Source organism: Sciurus vulgaris (genome assembly GCF_902686455.1).
Source record: "Sciurus vulgaris genome assembly, chromosome: 7".
Taxonomy (NCBI): Eukaryota; Metazoa; Chordata; class Mammalia; order Rodentia; family Sciuridae; genus Sciurus; species Sciurus vulgaris.
In genome coordinates, this window is record NC_136467.1 from 63,479,668 (window position 1) to 63,487,275 (window position 7,608).

Here is a 7,608-nt window from a genome sequence, read left to right on the forward strand (position 1 = left end):
GCAAATACGGGAAGCAAGAGATCATTTCAATAAAGAGTTAGAGATATTGAAAAAAAAAACAAACAGAAATCCTTGAAATGAAGGAAACAATAAGCCAAGTTAAAAACTCCATAGACAGCATAACCAATAGGATAGAACGCCTGGAAGACAGAACCTCAGATATTGAAGACAAAATATTTAATCTTGACAACAAAGTTGACCAAACAGAAAAGATGGTAAGAAATCATGAACAGAATCTACAAGAATTATGGGATATCATGAAAAGGCCAAATTTAAGAATTATTGGGATTGAGGAAGGCTTAGAGAAACAAACCAAAGGAATGAACAATCTATTCAATGAAATAATATCAGAAAATACCCCAAATCTGAAGAATGAAATGGAAAACCAAGTACAAGAGGCTTATAGGACTCCAAATATACAAAATTACAACAGACCCACATCAAGGCACATTATAATGAAAATACCTAACATACAAAATAAAGACAGAATTTTAAAGGCTGCAAGAGAAAAGAATCAAATTACATTCAGGGGGAAACCAATAAGAATATCAGCAGATTTTTCAATCCAGACCTTAAAAGCTAGAAGGGCCTGGAACAACATTTACCAAGCCCTGAAAGAAAATGGATGCCAACCAAGAATCTTATACCCAGCAAAACTTACTTTCAGATTTGACCACGAAATAAGATCCTTCCATGATAAACAAAAGTTAAAAGAATTTACAAAAAGAAAGCCAGCATTGCAGAACATTCTCAGCAAAATATTCCATGAGGAAGAGATGAAAAACAACGATGCAAATCAGCAACGGGAGGAACTAGCCTAAAGGAATAGCCAAATAAAGGGGAAACAAATCATGTCAAAAAACAAAAATGAGTCAAATGTCTGATGAATACAAATCATATCACAATAATAACCCTGAAGGTTAATGGCCTGAACTCATCAATCAAAAGATAGACTGGCAGATTTGATTAAAAAGAAAAAGCCAACAATTTGCTGCCTGCAAGAGATTCATCTCATAGAAAGAGATAACCATAGACTAAAGGTGAAAGGATGGGAAAAAAAATACCATGCACACGGACACAGCAAAAAAGCTGGAGTATCCATCCTCATTTCAGATGATGTGGACTTCAAGCCAAAACTAGTCAGAAGGGATAAAGAAGGACATTACATACTGCTTAAGGGAAGAAGCATAAATCAGCAAGACATAACAATCATAAACATCTATGCCCCAAACATTGGCTCATCCATGTACGTCAAACAAATCCTTCTCAATTCCAGAAATCAAATAGACCACAACACGATAATACTAGGCAATTTTAACACACCTCTCTCACCGCTGGATAGATCGTCCAAACAAAAATTGAATAAAGAAACCATAGATCTCAATAACACAATCAACAATTTAGACTTAACTGACTTATATAGAATATACCATCCAACAAAGAACGAATACACCTTCTTCTCAGCAGCACATGGATCCTTCTCTAAAATAGACCATATCTTATGCCACAAACCTACTGTTAGCAAATACAAGAAGATAGAGATACTACCTTGTACTCTATCAGATCATAATGGATTGAAATTAGAAATAAATGACAGAATAAAAAACATAAATTTCTCCAATAACTGGAGATTAAATAATACACTATTATATGATGAATGGATAACAGAAGACATCAGGAGGGAAATAAAAAAATTCTTAGAAGTAAACGAGAACAAAGACACGTCATATCAAAATCTCTGGGACACTATGAAAGCAGTACTTAGAGGAAGATTTATTTCATGTGGTGCATTCAACAAAAGAAGTAGAAATCAACAAATAAATGACTTAACACTATAGCTCAAAGCCCTAGAAAAAGAAGAGCAGACCAACACCAAAAGTAGTAGAAGACAGGAAATAGTTAAAATCAGAGACGAAATCAACGAAATTGAAACAAAAGAAACAATCGGAAAAATTAACAAAATAAATAGTTGGTTCTTTGAAAAAATAAACAAAATTGATAGACCCTTAGCCACACTAACAAAGAGGGACAAAACTCAAATTACTAAAATTCGGAATGAACAAGGAAATATCACAACAGACACGAGTGAAATACAAAAAATAATTAGAAGCTATTTTGAAAATCTATACTCCAACAAAACAGAAAACCTCGAAGACATCAACAAGTTTCTAGAGACATATGAATTACCTAAACTGAACGAGGAGGACATACACAACTTAAATAAATCAATTTCAAGCAATGAAATAGAAGAGGTCATCAAAAGCCTACCAACAAAGAAAAGTCAGGGACCAGATGGGTTCTCAGCCGAGTTCTACAAAACCTTTAAAGAAGAGCTCATTCCAATACTTCTCAAAGTATTCCATAAAATAGAAGAGGAGGGAACCCTCCCAAACTCATTCTATGAAGCCAATAGCACCCTGATACTTAAACCAGACAGAGTCAAATCAAGGAAAGAAAATTTCAGACCAATATCCTTAATGAACATCGACACAAAAATTCTCAATAAAATTTTAGCAAATCGCATACAAAAATATATTAAAAAAATAGTGCACCACGATCAAGTGGGTTTTATCCCAGGAATGCAAGGTTGGTTCAACATCAGGAAATCAATAAATGTAATTCACCATTTCAACAGACTAAAAGTTAAGAATCACATGATTATTTCAATAGATGCAGAAAAAGCATTCGATAAAATACAGCATCCCTTCATGCTCAAAACACTAGAAAAAATCGGGGTAGTGGGAAAATTCCTTAACTTTGTAAAGGCCATCTACGCTAAGCCCATGGCCAATATCATTCTAAATGGTGAAAAACTGAAAGCATTCCCCCTAAAAACTGGAACAAGACAGGGATGCCCTCTTTCACCACTTCTATTCAATATCATTCTTGAGACTCTAGCCAGAGCAATTAGACAAACCAAGGAAATTAAAGGGATACGAATTGGAAAAGAGGAACTCAAACTATCCCTGTTCACTGATGACATGATTATATATTTAGAGGAACCAGGAAATTCCACCAGAAAACTCTTAGAACTCATAAGTGAATTCAGTAAAGTAGCAGGTTACAAGATCAATGCTCATAAATCCAATGCATTTTTATACATAAGTGATGAATCTTCAGAAAGAGAAGTTAGGAAAACTATACCATTCACAATAGCATCAAAAAAAAATAAAATACTTGGAATCAATCTCACAAAAGAGGTAAAGACCTCCACAATGAGAACTACAGAACACTAAAGAAAGAAATTAAAGAAAACCTTAGAAGATGGAAAGATCTCCCATGTTCTTGGATAGGCAGAATTAATATTGTCAAAATGGCCATACTACCAAAAGTGCTATACAGATTCAATGCAATTCCAATTAAAATCCCAATGGTGTACCTTACAGAAATAGAGCAAGCAATTATGAAATTCATCTGGACGAATAAGAAACCCAGAATAGCTAAAGCAATCCTCAGTAGAAAGAGCGAAGCAGGGGGTATCGCAATACCAGATCTTCAACTCTATTACGAAGCAATAGTAACAAAAACGGCATGGTATTGGTACCAAAATAGACAGGTAGACCAATGGTACAGAATAGAGAACATGGACACAAACCCAAATAAATACAATTTTCTCATACTAGACAAAGCTGCCAAAAATATGCAATGGAGAAATGGTAGCTTCTTCAACAAATGGTGCTGGGAAAACTGGAAATCCATATGCAACAGAATGAAACTAAATCCCCATCTCTCACCCTACACAAAACTCAACTCAAAATGGATGTAGGACCTCGGAATCAGACCAGAGACCCTGCATCTTATAGAAGAAAAAGTAGGTCCAAATCTTCAACTTGTTGGCTTAGGATCAGACTTCCTTAACAGGACTCCCATAGCACAAGAAATAAAAGCTAGAATCAACCACTGGGATAGATTCAAACTAAAAAGCTTTCTCTCAACAAAGGAAACTATCAGTAATGTGAAGAGAGAGCCTACAGAGTGGGAGAATATCTTTGCCACTCATACTTTAGATAGAGCGCTAATTTCCAGAATCTATAAAGAACTCAAAAAACTCTACACCAAGAATACAAATAATCCAATCAACAATTGGGCTAAGGAAGTGAACAGACACTTCACAGAAGAAGATGTACAAGCAATCAACAGATATATGAAAAAATGTTCAACATCTCTAGTAATAAGAGAAATGCAAATCAAAACTACCCTAAGTTTTCATCTCACCCCAATTAGAATGGCGATTATCAAGAACACAAGCAACAATAGGTGTTGGAGAGGATGTGGGGAAAAAGTACACTCATACTTTGCTGGTGGCGTTGCAAATTACTGCAACCCCTCTGGAAAGCAGTATGGAGAGTCCTTAGAAATCTTGGAATGGAACCACCATTTGACCCAGCTATCCCACTCCTTGGCCTATACCCAAAGGACTTAAAATCAGCATACTACAGAGATACAGCCACATCAATGTTCATAGCTGCTCAATTCACAATAGCCAGATTTTGGAACCAAACTAGATGCCCTTCAGTTGATGAATGGATAAAGAAACTGTGGCATATATATACAATGGAATATTACTTCGCCATGAAGAATGATAAAATGATGGCATTTGCAGGCAAATGGATGAAATTGGAGGATATCATGCTAAGTGAGATAAGCCAATCTCAAAAAACTAAAGGACAACTGATCTCGCTGATAAGCGGATGAGGACATATAAGGGGATATAGGAGGGGTTAGTGTTAGGGTTAGGGTTAGTTTAGGGTTAGGGATAAGGAGGGTGGTAAGAATGGAGGAAGGAAGGACTGTATAGAGGGAAAAGAGGGGTGGGAGGGGTGAGGGGGAAGGGGCAAAATAACAGAATGAATCAAACAACATTGCCCTATGTAAATTTATGATTTTTAATTAAAATTAAATAAAATAAAATACGGATCTGCTTAAAAGTGGAAAAAAAAAAAAAAAAGAAAAAGAAAAAGAAACCGCAGAAGAGACCTGGGCCCGTATGAAGAGCGTTATGAATGTCCATCAGGAAGTTGTAAATTTATTTCTTAGGAAGGGCAATCTGGTCCCCCAGGAAGATCCAGTCGTCATCCCCAAGATGGTCACCCTGGGTTATTAGGTCTTCCTGCTCCTGTGAAAAATATTCAGGTTTGATTGCAGTGGATGGGAATAGGATGGGGGCTGCAGAAGACTTTGTGGCCAATCCCCGTGCTATAGAGTCTGCCTTGTTGTTACCATGGCTATAGGGTCTGAGGAATTTTGATGCCCTCAGCAATAATGATGGCAAATTGGGATGGCAGTTGAAGTGCCTCTAAGAATACAGAAATTAGGGAGGCATTGACCACTGATGACCCCTTTGTGGTTAGAAACCCACTTTCCTTCCAAATAGCTGAATCTGAGTGAGCAATTAAGAAGGCATAGTTAGAATCTGTGTAAATGTTAACCTGTTTTCCTTTGGATAGAACGAGGGCCCTAGTGAGGGCAAAGATTTCGGTTTTGGGGGAGGTGGTCCCTTCTGGAAGGTAGCTGGCTTCCAGAACTGAAGCAGTGGTGACTACCGTGTAAGTGGCTCTATGGCATCCATCGGGACCTAGCACAGAACTATCATCTACTAAAATGGTTGAGTCAGGTGAGGGGAGTGGGTAGTCAGAAGGGTCCTCCTGGGGTGAGTGTAGGAATGGCTGTGGGCAGGAATGGCTGGCAGTTGAGGAAGGCAGAGACAGCAAAAGAGGTGTAGCAGAAGAGGAAGAGCAGAAAGTGATGGTAGGGTTTTCTATAAAGAGGAGATGGAATTCTTGAATCCATGGTGGGCTGAGGAGGGGAAGGTATTTATGACTTAAAAGGTCCTGGAATTGGTGGGTGGGGAACACAGTTACTGGTTGGAATAATGTGAGTTTTAGGGCTTCCTTAGTTAGTTCAGCTGCTGCTGCCAGGGCCTGGAGGCATGGTAGCCACCCATGAACTGTAGAATCAAGCTTCTTGGGAGATATGCCAACAGTCTACAGGAAGGTCCAGTTGGTAGAGGAGTTGGCAAGGAAGCCTGTGGCAACACCCTGTTTTTCATCCTTAAAGAGGTGGAAAGGACGGTCAGGTTTAGGGTGAGAGAGACTGGGGAGGATGTAAAAACATCCCTGAGCTTGTAAAAAGAGTTAACTATCATATTGAGGGAGGCAAGGGGCCCATGGGAGGTCTCCTTTGCTGCCTGTACAGGGGTTTGGCAAGGAGTGCAGTTAGGGACCCAGTGACTGAAGAAGTCAGCCAGACCCAGGAAGGAGAGAATGTGATCTGCCATTTCAGGTGACTGTAGGTCATGGAGGTTTTGGATTCTGTCTGTTGTGATGCTCTTAGAGGTAGGAGTGAGGAGTATGCCTAAACATGTGACCGAAGAGGTGGTGAGCTGGGCCTTGACTGGAGAGACCCGATAGCCCTGAGACCCCAGGAAGTTACAGAACTGAGAAGTGTGAGTTTGAGAGGTCTTGAGGGATGAGTTACATAGGAGAAGGTCACCCACATATTGGAGAGTGCTATCTCCTGTCACAAGTAACCAAATCCTGAGCTAGGGCTTGCCCAAAGAGGTGGGGGCTGTCCCCCTGGGGTAAAACTGTCCATGTCAGCTGTTGAGACCTAAAGGCTGTAGGATCCTCCCATGTGAAGGCAAAGAGGTAATAGGAGTCAGAGTGAAGAGAAACTGTAAAGAATGCATCTTTAAGATCCAGGACTGTGAAGTGAGTGGTAGAAAGGGGAATGTGGGAAAGAAGAATGTAAGGGTTAGGAACCACAAGGTGGATAGGAAACACTGCCTCATTAATTAGGCAGAGATCCTGGAATAAGCAATAGGCCCCTGAGGGTTTGCATACTGGCAATATGGGGGTGTTACAGGGAGAATCAGTAGGAATGAGGAGTACCTGAGTAACTGGTCTATGATGGGTTTAAGTCCTTCCTTCTGGGTAAGGGAGATAGGAAACGGGAGACATGAAGGAAATTTAGTTTGAGGTTTCAGTTGGAGAAGGACAGGCTTGTGGTGGGAGGCTATGACAGACTTGAGGGTCGTCCAGGTCTGGGGCCAGTGGTAGAGTAGGTGGTGTGAGGGTGCTAGAGAGTGTAAGAATCAGAGATAGGAGAAGGTGAATAGTAGTATCTCTGGGGAGAAGTTGTAGGGTGGCTCCCAGGAGTTGAAGAACATCTCTATCTAGGAGGGGAACTGAACAGGAGGGAATGACCAGGAGAGTGTGTAAGTGGATGTCCCTCCAAGGTACAGGCTAGTTTAGCTGTTCAGTTTGGGAAGGAGGGTCTCCCATCAATTTCCATAACCAAAATCTGGGAAGGAAATAAAGACCCAGAGTGGGCAGGCAAGACAGAATAGGTAGCCCCCGTGTCCATGAGGAATGTTATGGACTTACCTGCTACCTGGAGGGACTTACCCTGGGCTCTGCAAGGGTGATGGGAGCCTTCAAGTCTGGGCTCCTTCAGTCCTCTGTGAATCCCAACAGTTCAAGGGAAGGAACTGCCTGGCTGGTCACATCCCCACGTGGAGAGACTGGGGAGGGACTGACCATAGGGCAGTTGGTCTTCCAGTGTCCTGCTTGTTTGCAAGTGGGACACGGCCTGGAGGGGGGTCGTGTG